The sequence below is a fragment of the Callithrix jacchus genome, chromosome 1, assembly GCF_049354715.1.
Source record: "Callithrix jacchus isolate 240 chromosome 1, calJac240_pri, whole genome shotgun sequence".
NCBI lineage: Eukaryota > Metazoa > Chordata > Mammalia > Primates > Cebidae > Callithrix > Callithrix jacchus.
Genome location: NC_133502.1, coordinates 146,299,900 through 146,315,150, shown reverse-complemented (window position 1 = coordinate 146,315,150; position 15,251 = coordinate 146,299,900). Strand labels below are relative to the sequence as shown.

General features: G+C 47.9%; 1 protein-coding gene across 2 annotated transcripts in view; it reads left to right on the top strand.

The window, feature by feature from the left end:
• CORO2A (coronin 2A) overlaps positions 1 to 15,251 on the top strand; it is a 69,051-nt gene that overhangs the window by 1,968 nt on the left and 51,832 nt on the right. The gene's annotated exons all lie outside the window — the stretch shown is intronic.

The following is a 15,251-nucleotide window of genomic DNA, read 5'->3' as shown; positions in this document are numbered from 1 at the left end:
TCTGGGGCTTGTTCAGAACCCACCTGTGCATCAGGACTGGAATGTGTCTCCTGAGCTTCCTGCCTCTCCTGGGCACCTTCTGAGAGATCTGGAGTGAGGAGAACCAGAGCCCCTCACAGACCATTCCTGCCTCGTGGGGCCTCCTCTCCACCTCCCTGATGCTGGCTCTGTGTAAGGGAGCAGTTTCCAGGAATCACTTCTCAGCCTTCTGGTCTTTCTTGTCCCCTTCATGACCTGCCCCACACCCAGCGACTTTCTTACAGCCAAAAGAAGGCAGGAGGTCCCTGGACAGGTAGTGAGCTCTTTATCATCACAGGTATTCAAGCAGAACCTGAATGTAAGCTACCTTGGACTGAAAGTCTGTGGAATTCTAGGGCTGCAGCAACGCCTATGACCTTGCCCCGCGGCCATGGCAGAGCTGCACAGGACTGGAAGCTGGACCACAAATGAGTGTTATTATCCCCTCGTAAAAGCAGGCTGAGTATACGGGCTGGTCCAAGAGCCCAACTCCGACGCACAGGCTTAAATGCTACCTGGGTCTCCTGTCATCTCAACACATGTATAATCTGGGCCCTGTTTTCCTGCTCGCCCAGTTCAAGCCTTTTTGGCCTGATTTAGGAGCATTGCTAAATTGCAGATTCTGGTTATTAAAAAGTCATGCTATGACTTTAATTGCTAATAATTTTTAAATGCACCGTGGAATTATGGAACGTCTGAGCTGAAAGGTGCCTTAAGAAGTCATCTCATTCAACCCCTCATTTTACAGATAGGCATCCCCTGTCCCCAGAGGGGATGTGACTGGGCAAAGGCCACGCAGCAAACCAGCAACAGAGCCCAGGGATCCTGATTCCAAGACCTTAGTACCTTATTCCCCACCCCCCCAAAACACATAACATATAATAAAAGAAAGCAGTTTATATTTATTCCTGTAAAATTAGCAAAAATAAAAATAAGAGGATAAAACTCTGTGGTGGCAAGGCTGCAGGAATTCGCCTCTGGCATTTAGTTTTACAGGGCAATCTGGCAGCCTGTTATCATGAAAATGATTCTACTTGCCCTAGCCAGCTACTCTGGGGACTTTATCCCAAGGAAGTAACTACAGAGAGAAACATACACAGTGCTGTTATTTCTAAGTTGTCTTCTGGCCGGGCGTGGTGGCTCATGCTTGTAATCCTAGCACTTTGGGAGGCTGAGGCAGACTGATCACCTGAGGTCAGGAGTTTGAGACCAGCCTGGACAATATGAAACCCCATCGCTAATAAAAATATAAATATTAGCCAGGTGTGGTGTGCATGCCTGTAATCCCAGCTACTCAGGAGACTGAGGCAGGAGAATCGCTTGAACCCGGGAGGCAGAGGTTGCAGTGAGCTGAGATTGTGCTACTGCACTCCAGCCTGGGTGACAGAGCGAGACTCCATCGAAAGAGAGAAACAGAGAAAGAAAGGAATAAAGGAAGGAAAGAAAGAAGTTGCTCCCCACCAAGGTGTTTCAGCCTTAAACCTTTGCTGTTTTAAAATGGCCAGAAGCTGGATTGTTTTAGAAGTTGGTGTGTTTTTTTTAATCTTCTCTATCAAATCTCAGGAGGTCCAGAAAATAATTCAGCAGGATCTTCTTGTATTTTAAGTCTGTCATCGGTGCCTTGCCTCTTTCAGAAGAGATTGGACATGCTTTGTAATCACACCTGTTCTGAAGGGCCAGGAGCAGGTGATTTCATTTCTGTGAGCAAACTGTGCCTCCTGGGGGTCTGCAGCCTGCTGTGGGAAACTTACTAGGTTAAACCACCTGAAACAGCCAGTATCTGACTTTTTTTGACTTACAAGAAATGGCAATTTCATTTGGTTCATCCTAAATGGAAAAAGATATAGAGGTATTTAAAGAGTGGTATGCTCCTTACTATAATTGAGAGATTGGTAGGGTGTGGTGGGGACAAGGAAGGTGTGATTATGAGTTTGGAGAAGGAGGAGAGAAATGGGAGCCTCACTGTGAAGAATCACTGATGGTAACAATAGCTAACATTCATTGTGTATTTACCACTGCCTAATTCTGTCCTAAGTGCTTTACGTTCATTCATTCACTTAACCATTCAGCCAGTATTTATTAAGCACCTACATTGTACTAGGTATTTTCTTTTTCTTTCTGTTTTTTGTTTTTTTTTTTTTTTTTGAGACAGAGTCTCACTCTGTCGCCCAGGCTGGAGTGCAGTGGCACAATCTCAGCTCACTGCAACCCCCTCCTCTGCCTCCTGGGTTCAGGTGATTCTCATGCCTCAGTCTCCTGAGTAGCTGGGTAACCCTGGCTAATTTTTGTTTTTTCAGTAGACACAGTGTTTCACCACGTTGGCCCAGCTGGTTTCAAACTCCTGACCTCAAGTGATCTGCCCGTCTCACCTCCCAAAGTGCTGGGATTACAGGCATGAGCGGCCACACCTGGCCTGTACTAGATATTTTCTAAGTGCTGGGGAAAGAGGGAAGGCACTGACGTTAAACAAAATAGACCAGAAAGATCTTCCCCCAACGAGCTTACAGTCAGATGGGGGGAAGGTAGATGAAAAACAATAAGTAAAATAGATGAATAGGTGATAAATAAAATCGATGATAAATGAGATGGAACAAATAGAACTTAGGAGGGGTTAGGGCGATAGAAACAGAGATTGCAGTTTTAACTAGGGTGAGTTGGGGGCCTCATTGAGAAGGTGATTTTTAGGCAAAGGCTTGACGGAGGAGTGGGTGAGCCGGGCTCATTTCTAGGGAAACAGCCATTCAGGTGGAGGGAACAGCCATTCAACTGGGGCAAAAGCCCTGAGGCGGGATCATGCCTGGCATGTTCAGAGAAGAACTAGCACCAGATACAGTGGCTCATGCTTGTAATCCCAGCACTTTGGGAGGCCAAGATGGGCAGATCACAAGATCAGGAGTTCAAGACCAGCCTGACCAACATGGTGAGAATCTCTACTGAAAATACAAATATCATCTGGGCATGGTGGCGTGTACCTGTAATCTCAGCTACTGAGGAGGCTGAGGCAGGAGAATTGCTTGAACCTGGGAGTCAGAGATTGCAGTGAGCCAAGAGCACACCACTGCACTCCAGCCTGAGCAACAGAGCGAGACTCCATCTCAAAAAAAAAAGCATGAGCTGGGACAGAGTGATGGTGGGAGAAGAGGAAGAGAGGAACAGGCGGGCTCTGGGCTAAACTGTGTATCCCATCACGCTCAGGATGGAATCCTGCAAGTTTATGAGGGAGCTGCTCTTTTTAATCCCTCTTTTCCAGTAAAGAAAACAAAGATACAGAAAAGTTACATGGCTTGTTGAAACTGTCTCATGGAGAATCTAGGACTTTCAGCCAGAGTCAGAGGGGAGCCATGGAAGGCTTTGAACAGGGTAGGAGGATGGCCAGATTTGAATATTCCTGCAAGAGTGCTATGGCCTGAATGCTTATGTTCCTCCAAAGCTCATGTGTTGAAATCGCACCCCACAAGGTGATGGTATTAAGAGGTGGGGTTTTGGGGAGGGAATTAGGTCGTGAAGGCAGAGCTCTCATAATGAGATTAGTGCTCTCATAAAAGAGGGCCCAGAGAGACCCTCACCCCCTCCGCCACCTGAAGACACAGTAAGAAGGCACCGTTCCATGACCCAGGAAGTGGGCCCTCACCAGACTCCAAATCTGTTGTCTTAGTCTTGGACTTCCATCCTCCAGAACTGTGAGAAATACATTTCTGTTGTTAACACAACACCCAATTTTTTTTTTTTTAGATGGAGTCTCGCTCATCTGCTCAGGCTGGAGTGCAGTGGTTCGATATCTGCTCACTGCAACCACTGTCTCCTGGGTTCAAGTGATTCTCCTGTCTCAGCCTCCCCAGTAGCTGGGATTACAGGCACCTGCCATAATGCCCAGCTAATTTTTGTATTTTAGTAGAGACAGGGTTTCACCATGTTGGCCAGGCTGGTCTTGAACTACTGACCTCAGATGATCTGCCCTCCTCAGCCTCCCAAAGTGCTAGGATTACAGGTGTGAGCCACTGCACCCAGCCCAAGCACCTAATTTATGGTATTTTTTGGTAGCAGCAGCGGTGCAGAGACAAAGCTGTAGAAATAGTCCAGGTCTGGAGTGCTGCAGCGGGAGCTGGGCAGTGAACTCGGTACTGGGGAGTGGTCGCGGTCCAGGCCAGGTGAGCAGGAGGAGGATGAGGCAGAAGACAGGCTGGCCCTATGCTTATTTATTTAACAGTCATTAGCACTTCTTGCCACCATCTAATATTTTATGGACGTTAACCCAATCCCCATAACAACCTATAGGGTAGATACTGCTACTTATTATTTCACCCATTTTAAAATGGGTATATTATATGTAAATGATATCTCATAAAGTTAATTTACAAAGAAAATACATTTTTAAAAATTATAAATACTTGATCATGGAGAATTTTAGAAAAAGGCAGGAAAACAGATAAAATAAATTACCCATATCTTCTCCTTTTCTCATCCAAGATAATCAATATAAATATTTACTTTCAGTCTTTTTTCTACTATCATTTCCATTTTATAGATGAGAACACTGAGGCCCAGGGAAGTTGGGTAGCTAGCCCAGGATCATACATTCTACCTATGTCATCTGCCACCAGTGTCCAGGGTCTTAATCACCATCCCCTGCTGCCTATAGTCAATCCCTGGAATGTCAGAGTTGATACCATCCCCCAAAGCTAGTCCCCCCCACCTCCCAGCCACCCCACTCCTGGCATCATTTCACAGATAGGTAAAGCGAGGCCCAACGAGAGACGGGGGCTTGCTCAGCATCTGTCAGCCAGTCAGGAGCAGATATGTGAAGTCTCATTCAAACAAGAAATTGGGAGCTGAGCATTTGTGCAGGGTTGATATGACAGCTGCTTCCAGCCTGGCCTTGAGCCTGGAGTTTGCAGGGGGCCTGGCAAATGGCATGACCCTGCCCACAGGCAGTGCAGGGGACTACTGGGGCAGGCATGTGTTCCCTGGGCCCAAGAGTCTTGTCCCTCCAGCCAGCCCGGGGTGGGAGGTGAGTTTGGGTCTTTGCCCACACTGCAGGCCCCCTGAGAGGCCTGTGCATTTATTTACTCTGACTGTGCATTTATTTCTGGCTCTGGTGCCAGCAAACTCCTGGGGCTGTCTGCTGCCAGGGATGCAGCCCTGGCTTCTAGCCCCATCTCAGACACTGGCCTTGGGCCAGGGTCTTTCCTTGCCTACCTGCAAAATGGCATCATAATGGCCCCAGCCACAGGAAGAAGTAAGAAGTTCGAGGGAAGTTCTTGCACAGGGTGTGGTCCAGGGCATGCTCAATAACTGGGCAACTCCTGTGGCTATTACTAAGGCTGCACCAGGGTGTGGGCACAGCCTGGGGAATTGAGCCCACTGCAGACAGAGCTCCCTCCTGACAACCTCCCTTGCACACCTGGCTGGACCAGGTAGATCTGCCTGGGAAGACAGAAATGAGCCTCCAGCAATGGTTTGAAGTCTAATATTGGAGAGAACAAGGGATGCAGTGGAGCAAAAGAACCCAGGCCTCTAAGGAAGGAGACCTGGGCCCGCTGCTCACATGCTCCTTAGGCAAGTCTTGACCCTTCTTTATGACTTACTGTCTTCATCTGTAAAAGGGGGAAAATATTTCCTGCCTTAGTAATTGTAATGACCTTCACCCCAGCAGCCATCTACTGAGGTTTTTCTAATGCTTGGGAAGTGTCGACGTAGACAAGCTCGACCCATCACAGCCGTGAGGGCCCACAGCCTGGCAGGGGCACTACAGTTATCACAGGGAAGCTCGGGAGCTGTGGGCCCTCCAGAAGGGGCACCTAACCCTGCCTGGGGTGGAAGTGGGGGCTTGGGGAAGGCTCCCTAGAGGAGCTGATGCCTGAGCTGGGTTGCTAGTGGGATTTGGAGACAGCAAGACTATGAAGGGTAGAAAAATAAGGGAAGATATTGGGTCAGTCACTCCACTTCTTCAAGCCTCAATTTCTTCATTTATAAAATGGGGATAATCAATGCCTGCTCTGCATAATTTATAGGCCTGTTGTAGAGCTCCAAACTGAATACAAATAGGGAGGTGCTTTATGAACTCCAAAATGCCAGGCACCTACCTGTTCATTGTTTATTGTGATTTCTGGAACCCCTAGAGGTTAGGGAAATACCAGGCCAGGATCTAGGGCTGTGAGAACTTCCAATTGGTTTTGAAAGCGCTGCAGTCAAATCAAACAGAGACAGACAGCTGCTATTAACCTCACACCCCTCAATTCAAGAGCTCTGGAGAATTTCTGTTCCTGGGTGTGGCTTTGGTTGGTGGGGTCCCTGAAGGTAGCCATGACCCCATCACAGATCACAGCCCCACTGTGAGTATGAGGAGGAACAGCCTCAGACCTGAAGCATTACATCTCTGTAGAGGCCTGGGACCTGCCAGGGGCAGGGATAGAAGACAGGGACACTGTGGAGGCACCATGAAGAAACCAGTCTGTAGAGAGAGGGCCACCATGTCACTGTAAGTGAGAGTAGTATGTGTGGAATGAACCTGTTTGGGTTTGAATATGAAAAAAACATCTTTTCCCCTCAACATGTAGACATAGCAAAATATTCAGACAGACATCAAGCTAATTATCCCTAGGTGGGAGAATTTTGTTTTCTTTGGTCTTTTTACATTTAAAATGTTTTGGCTGCGTGTGGAGGCTCCTGCCTGCAACCCAGCACTTTGGGAAGCCAGGAGTTTGAGAACAGCCTGGGCAACATAGTAAGACCCTGCCTCTATTGAAAATACTAATAATAAAATAAAATAGTTTTATACACAATAGCTAATTTATTTCTGTAAAGATTTTGGTGATGTGTGTACAGTCATTCCTAAATATTCAGCTTCCAGGACACCCAAGGATATCAAAATCTGCAGGTATTCAAATCCCTGATATAAAATGGGGTAGTATTTGCATGTAACCTACACACATCCTCCTGTATACTTTTATCTATAGATTACTTACAATGCCTAACACAATGTAAACGCTATGTAACTAGTTGTTATCCTGTATTTTTTTTTTAAGACAGAGTCTCTCTCTGTCACCCAGGCTGAAGTATAGTGGCACAATCTCGGCTTACTGCAAACTCTGCCTCCAGGTTCAAGTGATTCTTGTGCCTCAACTTCCTGAGTAGCTGGGATAACAGGTATGCACCATCACGCCCGGCTAATTTTTTGCATTTTTAGTAGATATAGAATTTCACTATGTTGGTCAGGCTGGTCTCGAACTCCTGACCTCAAGTGATCTACCCACCTCAGCCTCCCAAAGTGCTGGGATTACAGGTATGAGCCATTGTGCCTGGCCAGTTATACTATATTTTTTATTTGTATTTTTAAATTGTTGTATTGTTATTTTTCTTTATTTTTTCAAATATTTTCCATCTGAGGTTGGTTGAATCTACAGATACAGGACCCACAGATATGGAGGGCCAATTATGTATGCAATATAAGTTATCATGATACTTAGATAATAAAATAAGCAGGCCAGTCTGACATCACCAGGCTACAGGAATGAAGATAGCACTCACAGCGTAAGGACTTTGGTGAGGCCAAAAGTGATGATGACACGTCATTAATGATGACATCCCCAGTGCTGGCCTTCTGGAACAGTTGGGAGCAGAGTCCAAGGATGGCTTGATGGAGTCACACTGGAGAAGATGTTTTTGGGGGTTTCTGAAGGTGGGAACTAGGACTCTTTTCTTGATAAAAACTGGGGGTTTTAGGTGGCTGCAAGCTCAGTAGCATTGAAACCAAACTGCCCAACTGAGGAACCTGCTGCATCAAAAGCAACAGAGGGTCAGATGCAGACATAACGGTACTGCTGAAGTTTGGGCCACCTTCTGAGCAAGACTAGGACAGTTGAGACAGATCCAGAGGGAGGCCAGGCCAGGGAAAGGCTGAGCCTTCAGATTCCATGAAGCTTTGGAGATCAGGGTGAATGCTAGGCCTCAGGAGACCCTTGTCCCGTAAGGAGCTGTGTTCTTGGTTTCTGACCCCATCTCACAGGCATTCCAGCCTCTTTGCAAGGGAAGTAAAGAATCTAAGCTACTGCATTATTTAATTCAAGGCAGGGCTTCGTCTGTTGTGAGATGTATTCTTATTTTATAATCCATTAAGAAAGAAAAAGCAGCAGAAACTATGGTTTTAAGTTGCATCCCAGTTTCAGAGATGCTAAAATGTTAAAACTGTCTTGGAATCATGTGACATGTGGCGTGCCCCAATTAGACTCTTAGTGTGCATTCACTCCTTAAGTCTTCACCATCACATTGGAGCTAGATATTCTTGTCCACATTTTGTTTTGGTTTTTTTTTTTTTTTTTTTTTTTTTTAAAGACGGGGTTTCACCATGTTGGTCAGGCTGGTCTTGAACTCCCGACCTCAGGTGATCCACCCGCCTTGGCCTCCAAAGTGCTTGGATTACAGGCGTGAGCCACCGCACCCGGCCTCTTGTCCACTTTTTATAGATAAGGAGACAGGAACCCAGAGAGGTTGAGTAAATTTGCAAGGCCACACAGCCAGCAAGAGGCAAAGCTAGGCTTTGAACCTGGTCTAATTAGATTTCACTTCTTTTTCCTCACCCAACCCCACAAAGAAAAGGCTCCTGGGTCCTGGCCCTTGGGAAGAACAGAATGTCCACACTGCAGAGTGAAGGTACGCCAGCTCAGAAATGCTCCAGTGGCCTGGTCATTAAAAGCCTGGTGCTCTGAGTAATGGGGGGTGGGAAGTGTGGAGGAGGGCTGGGGAGATAATGAACAGGAAGGAGCTCGGAGAGCTTGCTGGCTGGGTCACTAGCCTCATCCTCATTAAAACCATTCCAGGAGTGGCTAAGCCTGTGTGGCCTGCCCTGGAGAAAGGCTGTAGCAATATCTGCCCCACACACATAATCCTGGAGCCTCCCCCAGGCTGACCTATTCATTCATTCCCTAAAAAGTTATCTTTCAATGTAATTTTTTGACTAGGACCTTTGTTCACGATTGATTACTTTCTGTATGTAAAGCACAAGCCTCAGCATTAGAGACATTGAGCAAACGGACACAGGCCCGTCTTTGAGGGCTCACAGACCAAATGAGAGATGGACAGTAATCATAGAGTCCCACAGAACCTGGAGGAGGAGAGAGTGAAGCATGTACAGAGTAGAGAATGTGCGGAGCCCAGGGTCACTGCAGAAGTCTCTTTAAGGAAAGAATGTTGAGCTGAGATCTGCAAGATGAGTAGGGGGTGACCAGGTGAGGGTGGGGTGTGGGGCAGGCTTCAAGGGAGAAATATCCTTGCAAAGGCCCTGAGGCTGGAGGAAACAGGCCTTTGAGGAATTGAAAGCACTGTGATGTGTGCAGCTCACCCCGGCAAGCTGAGGCTGGAGAAGTAGAACGATGGCTGGCGAGTGGTCTGCTCAGATTTACTTGTTTCAAAAAGATCGAGGGCAAGATGAGTGGTGGCTGAGACAAATGACCAGGTTTAACAGATGTTTGGAGCCAGGTACAGTGGCTCATGCCTGTAATTCTAGCACTTTGGGAGACCGAGGCATGAAGATTTCTTGTAGCTGGGAGTTCCAGACCAGCCTGAGCAACATAGTAAGACCTCATCTCTACAAAAAAAAAAAAAAAAAAAAAAACAAGAGAGATAATTTGAAGGTGGGATAGGAGGCTGGGATTAGTGATGGATTGGCATTGGGTACAAGAAGAAGGAGGCCATGTGGGTGCCCGTGGGTTCTGGCTTTTCTGGTAGTGCCCCTCTCAAGGCTTGACTTGCAGAGGGAGTCGTGCTGGGGGACACAAGCAATATGGGAGCAGCCTTCATCCGACTGGGGCCTCCTGCCCTGGGCTGGTTATCATCCACTGTTTTCCTCCCAGCTGAGCTGATATCCTGGTTCACCCAGTACTGGGGTTTGCCAGATGATGTGAAAAGAGTCAGTGGGATGAAGGATTTTAGGGTGTTGATAGGCATGAACTGATGTCCCAGTTACTGGGGACACGAAGTGGGCTTCCATAGCATGCCCATGGAAGTCACACGGGCCCCACCCCATCCCCGGAGCTGGCCTTTCAGCAAAGCTGTTGCTGACCATGGCGGTGGAGTCGGGGCTTTGCTTGATGAGTTGTGTCATCCTGGAGAGGGGTCTCTGATTGTAGCTTCCAGGGCCCCCTCCTTGGGCCAGACCCTGGTTTTACTGATCCATCAGCGGGGATGCCTGCAAAGGGCTGGTCACATCTGGCACGTGACAGGAGGCTGGAGGTGGGACGGTGTGGTCAGGAGGGATGCTTGAATTAGTGACTTTGGAAGTGGGTGGAGCATTTTCTCTTAATGACAGGGTTCAGTGTGTGGTGAAAAGAAGGGATGGTGCAGGTCAAGGAAAGGAGGGTATTTGGAGATGAGATGCTTCTTTTAAGGAGGTGAAACGGAGGCTCAGAGGGGCCATGGGACTTGTCTGAGGTCACACAGCTCGGAATTTACTCTCCTTTTCTGTGTTGTGGGTTCCTTTCTTGAGTTTTCCTTTAGAGATGAAACCATGATGTGAGGGGAGCCATGGCCCGCAATGTGGGATGGGAATGCTTACAGGAAGACTTCCTGGAAGAGAGAGCATTTCTCTAAGCTGAGCCTCATAGCAGCTGGTCATACAGAATTGTGGAGAGGGCTTTACTGGCAAAGGAAATGATGTAAGCCAAGGACTGGAGAGGGGAGGCCTCACTAGGCCTACGTGGGATGTGATGAACATAGAGTGGGGTTTGGCTCAGTATAAGAGGAAGAATGTTTGGTAGATGCCCGGGGCAGGGAGATAGGTGCAGCCTGCCCTGTCAGGGAAGAGTGTTTTATCACCGATGTTGTTTAGAATTGCAGGCACATTATGATGATAAAATGTCAGATTTTGGGGAAGTTTTATTTTTAAGTTCTGTTGAAAATGTACCCCCGAGTGTCTGCACCCTGCCGACTGGTCACCCTCCTGCCCTAGTCCCTGCCACGTCCCCCTCCCCACCTGCCTCAAATCCCTTCTTGATATACTCCTGGGCCATACCTTAGCTTTGAATCCCCAGCTGAGAAGCTATTGAGGATTTTGCATAGAGGATGCTGACATCTACCAGTAGCCCAAATGGGGGCTCAGCTTTAGAGAGGTGGGATCCAAGATGAGGACAGCCTGGAGGAGGCAGGAAGGACCTGGAAGATGGGGAGGGTGAGAGATAGGAGCAGGATTGCAGGTCATGGCTGCATGAGACCCAGGACCGCTGTCCACAACTGCCCACCACCACGCCAGGCCCAGGCCAGCACAGAGCTGGACCGCAGGGGCTCCGCATCCCGCAGGGTCCACTGCTGTGGCCGGCAGGCAGAGGCAGAATCCTCATGCTCTCATAGTCTCAGATCTCAGCCACTCAAGTAGGACCTTCCAGAGTGTAAGGAAGGGTTTCTTTCCAGCCCAGATGTCAGCGAGACCTTATTGGCACTCAAACAGCAACCCGAGAGCTGGTTTGATTAATTCCATTTTACAGATGAGGAAACTGAGGCTTCAGTGGGAAGCTGACTGAAAGGCACAGTAAAGTATAAGGACCAGTAAAGAGCTAGATTGTGGCCACTTTTAGCACCTAGAGATTTGCATTCTCTCCAGGATATGCTGCTGACCAGCCAGGTGACCTTGGACAAGTCACATCCCTTCTAAGGTTCTTGTTTCCTCGCCTGCAAAGTGAAAAGTGTACTAGATCATTTCTGCCATCCTTTGAGCTTAAAAATTATCTCTGACTCTCTTCATCTTCTATCCCAATTGCCTCCAAAGTGATCTATGCAAGATGCACATTGGGGTGCAGTAAAAAAAATATCTAAACAAACTTAAAAAAAAAAGAATTCAGCTTTACCTACATTTACCAGGTGGAGACACACTCCCTAGCTGGGGTGTCAGGCACCTCATGTCTCATGTGGTCCAGGAGTCTCCAGAGAGAAGAGGGAACACTCTGAGAAAGGGTGATGAGGACTCATTCACTCTTTGGTCTGTTTTTGACAGGTTATCCCAATTAACTAACCTGGTTAATTAATCCAGGTTAATCCAGATTGGATTTACAGATTATATTCACCACTTTAACACTTACAAAATGGACACGTGGTTTTAAACGATTCCTACTGAAAACTTGTGACTTAGTAGTAGTGTTTACTTATTATGCTGATAATGCTAGTACGTGTAGACAGGGAAACAGAAGAGGTTGGGTGCCAGCCTGTAATCACTTTGGGAGGCCAAGGCGAGAGGATTGCTTGAGGCTAGGAGTTGGATACAAGCCTGGGCAACATAGCAAAACCCTGTCTCAAGAAAAAGTTTAAAAATTAGCCAGGCATGGTGGTACATGCCTGTGGTCCCAGCTACTCAGGAGGCTGAGGCAGGAGGAGTGCTTGAGCCCAGGAGCTGGAGGCTACAGTGAGCTATGATGGCACCTGCACTCCAGCCTAGGCGACGGAGGGAGACTCTGACTCTAAAAAATTTTTTAAATAACGATAAATTTAAAACAAACAGAAAAAAAAGAGAATGAACACTGGGGTTTCCAGTACAGTCACTTCATCAGCCACAAGACCCAGGACAAAAACAGTAAGTCTGACAAGCTAATAAGTCTGACAAGAAGTCAGCTCAAGTTTGTTTGTTTACATTGGGGGACACTATCTGAAATATGTATTTCCAGTCACTGTGGTTGGGGATGAATCTCTGTGTATATGCTTTGTCTTCAGGCTTTGATGGTGATTACTTGTATATAATATAAGATAATGGGGTGCAAGCTCAGTATTTTTTTCTTGTGTAAAGAATGAGTGATCAAAAAAGTTTGGAGATCACTTGAGGTCAGGAGTTCGAGTCCAGCCTGGCCAACATAGTGAAACCCCATCTCTACTAAAAATACAAAAAAATTAGCCGGTGTGGCAGCACACGCCTGTAATCCCAGTGACTCGGGAGGCTTAAACAGGAGAATTACTTGAACCTGGGGGGCAGAGGTTGCACTTAAAAACAAAAACAAAAAACGTTGGAGCCCATTGTTCTAACCTCCTGGTCTTTTCCTTGCTGCTGCCACCTCTCACAGGCCACCACGTTTGTGATCAAACGTTGTTTCAGTAGAGTAGGATTTCTTCATTTTTCTACCCATTCCCAGGGGAAAGACGCCATGGAAATATGTTCGTCCATGGAGCCCCGCACAGGGGCTGCCTCTGGCTGGGGACTTGGAAAATGTGGGTGGAGTGAGCATGCTCCAGTTTTCCCCTCGCATCTTGGGGGCGGCTGGTGCGCTGCCGGCCTTTCTAGCAGAAAAGACCTCAGGTTTGTGATCATTCCCAGCCTAAAGTGCTCTCTGGAGGAACGGTTCCCCTTTCAAAGGTCTGAGTCCAAGAAAACTTAGATAAGGCAAATGACCCCCAAGCTCACAATTATAACCTTTCTTTCCTAACCGTCTTTGGAATTTGTCCCTCCACCAACGAGTTTCCACTGTTACTCAGAGCAGCATGTCTGGTACTGTCTCCGAAGCAGGAGGAAAGGGCTGGGTCGTGTGTGTTAGCGCACTCTTTGGGACGGTTATTGGTCCTGGTTCTGCCCTGTGTGGGCAGCCTTTGGCGTGCTGACTCCATTTCCTCTTTCTGTACCCCATGATCTCTTGGGGTCTGGCTAGGGTTGTTGTTCTGAGATATGATGTCTGGGATCCTACTGGGGACCTGCTTTACTGAGGGGTTCGCAGCCCCCATCTGCAGGGTTCGAGTATGATCTGGAAGACAGGGACAGCTTGGAGCATATGGGTGACCAAAATGGGGAGGGTATGGGAGACAGAGTCACACCAGAAACTCCCCAACCCCGAGTGGAGCCATCCCAGGGACCTGAGTGAAGAGGCCATGGATCTCTGGAAGGCTGTCATTGGGCAGAGGCAATGGATGTGGCTGGTGGGGCTCCAGGAGCAGAGAGGGCAGTGAAAGTGAGGAAGTCCACCAGTTGAGCACATCTTCCCCCCGCAGGGGTGAGCTCCCCATCACTAGACTGGTACGAGCCAAAATCCTCAGACTCTTCACATGGGATGCTGGGGAAAGAAAGGCAGAATTCTGGGGTATTATATTTGTTGTTTGCCCCTAGATGTAATAAGATCATTTGAGAGAGAGTTAGTGGATCTGGCTAAAAATGGAAGAATTAGAGCTTTAGATTCTAAATCAGCACTCATGGGTTGATAAGGGGCCTAAGGCTTTCTCTGCTTTCTTCGGTTCTGAGGCTTCGGGTGTCTCCCAGCACAGGTGACAGCCCTCACCCCTCCTCTGAAAGTTTAGATCTTTAGATGCTGCTTTGAGGAAAAAGAAAGGACCTGAACACTTTGTGCTTCTAGTTTAATCTGTAAGCCCGGTTTGAAGCCCATATTTATTTTTATTAAATGTTCATTTCAATCCATGAATACAGATAAATAGCTTAGGACAGTGCCTGGCTCACAGTTGAGTACTCAGTAAAAGTTATTACCATTATTTATTATTTTGAGTTTAGTTATTTAACAGATACTTACTTTGAGTTTGTCATGTGCCAGGCTGGATTCTAAGTGCTTGACAGATATTAACTCATTTATTGTTATCATCCCCATTTTACAGATGAGGAAAACTAGGGCCAAGAGAGGTAGATAATTGGCCCAGTGTCTCCCAGCTGGTGTGTGGTAGGGTTGATGTCTGAGCCTGGCAGGTGGGTTTCCCGCATGTCAGTAGCCACTGTGCTGCTGCCTCTCGATGCAATTGCACCGTGTAATAAGTAAACCAGGCCTCTGCATCCATTCTCCCTCAGAGTACCCCTACAGCCTCCAGAGGGTGACAGGCAGGGATGCTCATGCCCATTTAATGGGTTGAGACACTGGACCCCAGAGAGGGGCTTTTACAGCATTGCACAGCAAAAGGGGGCAGAGCCTACTGGAGCTGGGTCACTGGCCTTGGACTATCTACGTGTCCTCCCTGAACAGAGCAGGGCTCCCTGCTGAAGCCCAGTGGGAGTTGGCACTGACTGGGGGACCCTGGTCCCTCAAGGGGCCCTTCCTTCATCAGGAGGAGGGAGGTTGGTGGGAAGAGCCACCACTCTGCCAGGGGCCTGCGGAAATATTGTCCAGGCATGTCCCGAGGCAGGGAGGCTCCCAGTGTCTGGGGAAATGGCAAGGCCTCCGCATCCCACCAAACCCCTCTGCTGGGGCCCTGGCGGAGATGGCCCTGAATAGCCAGGAGTGAAAGGGGAAGCAGACAAGGAGGGCCAACCCACACCCCGCACCCTGATTTGAAGT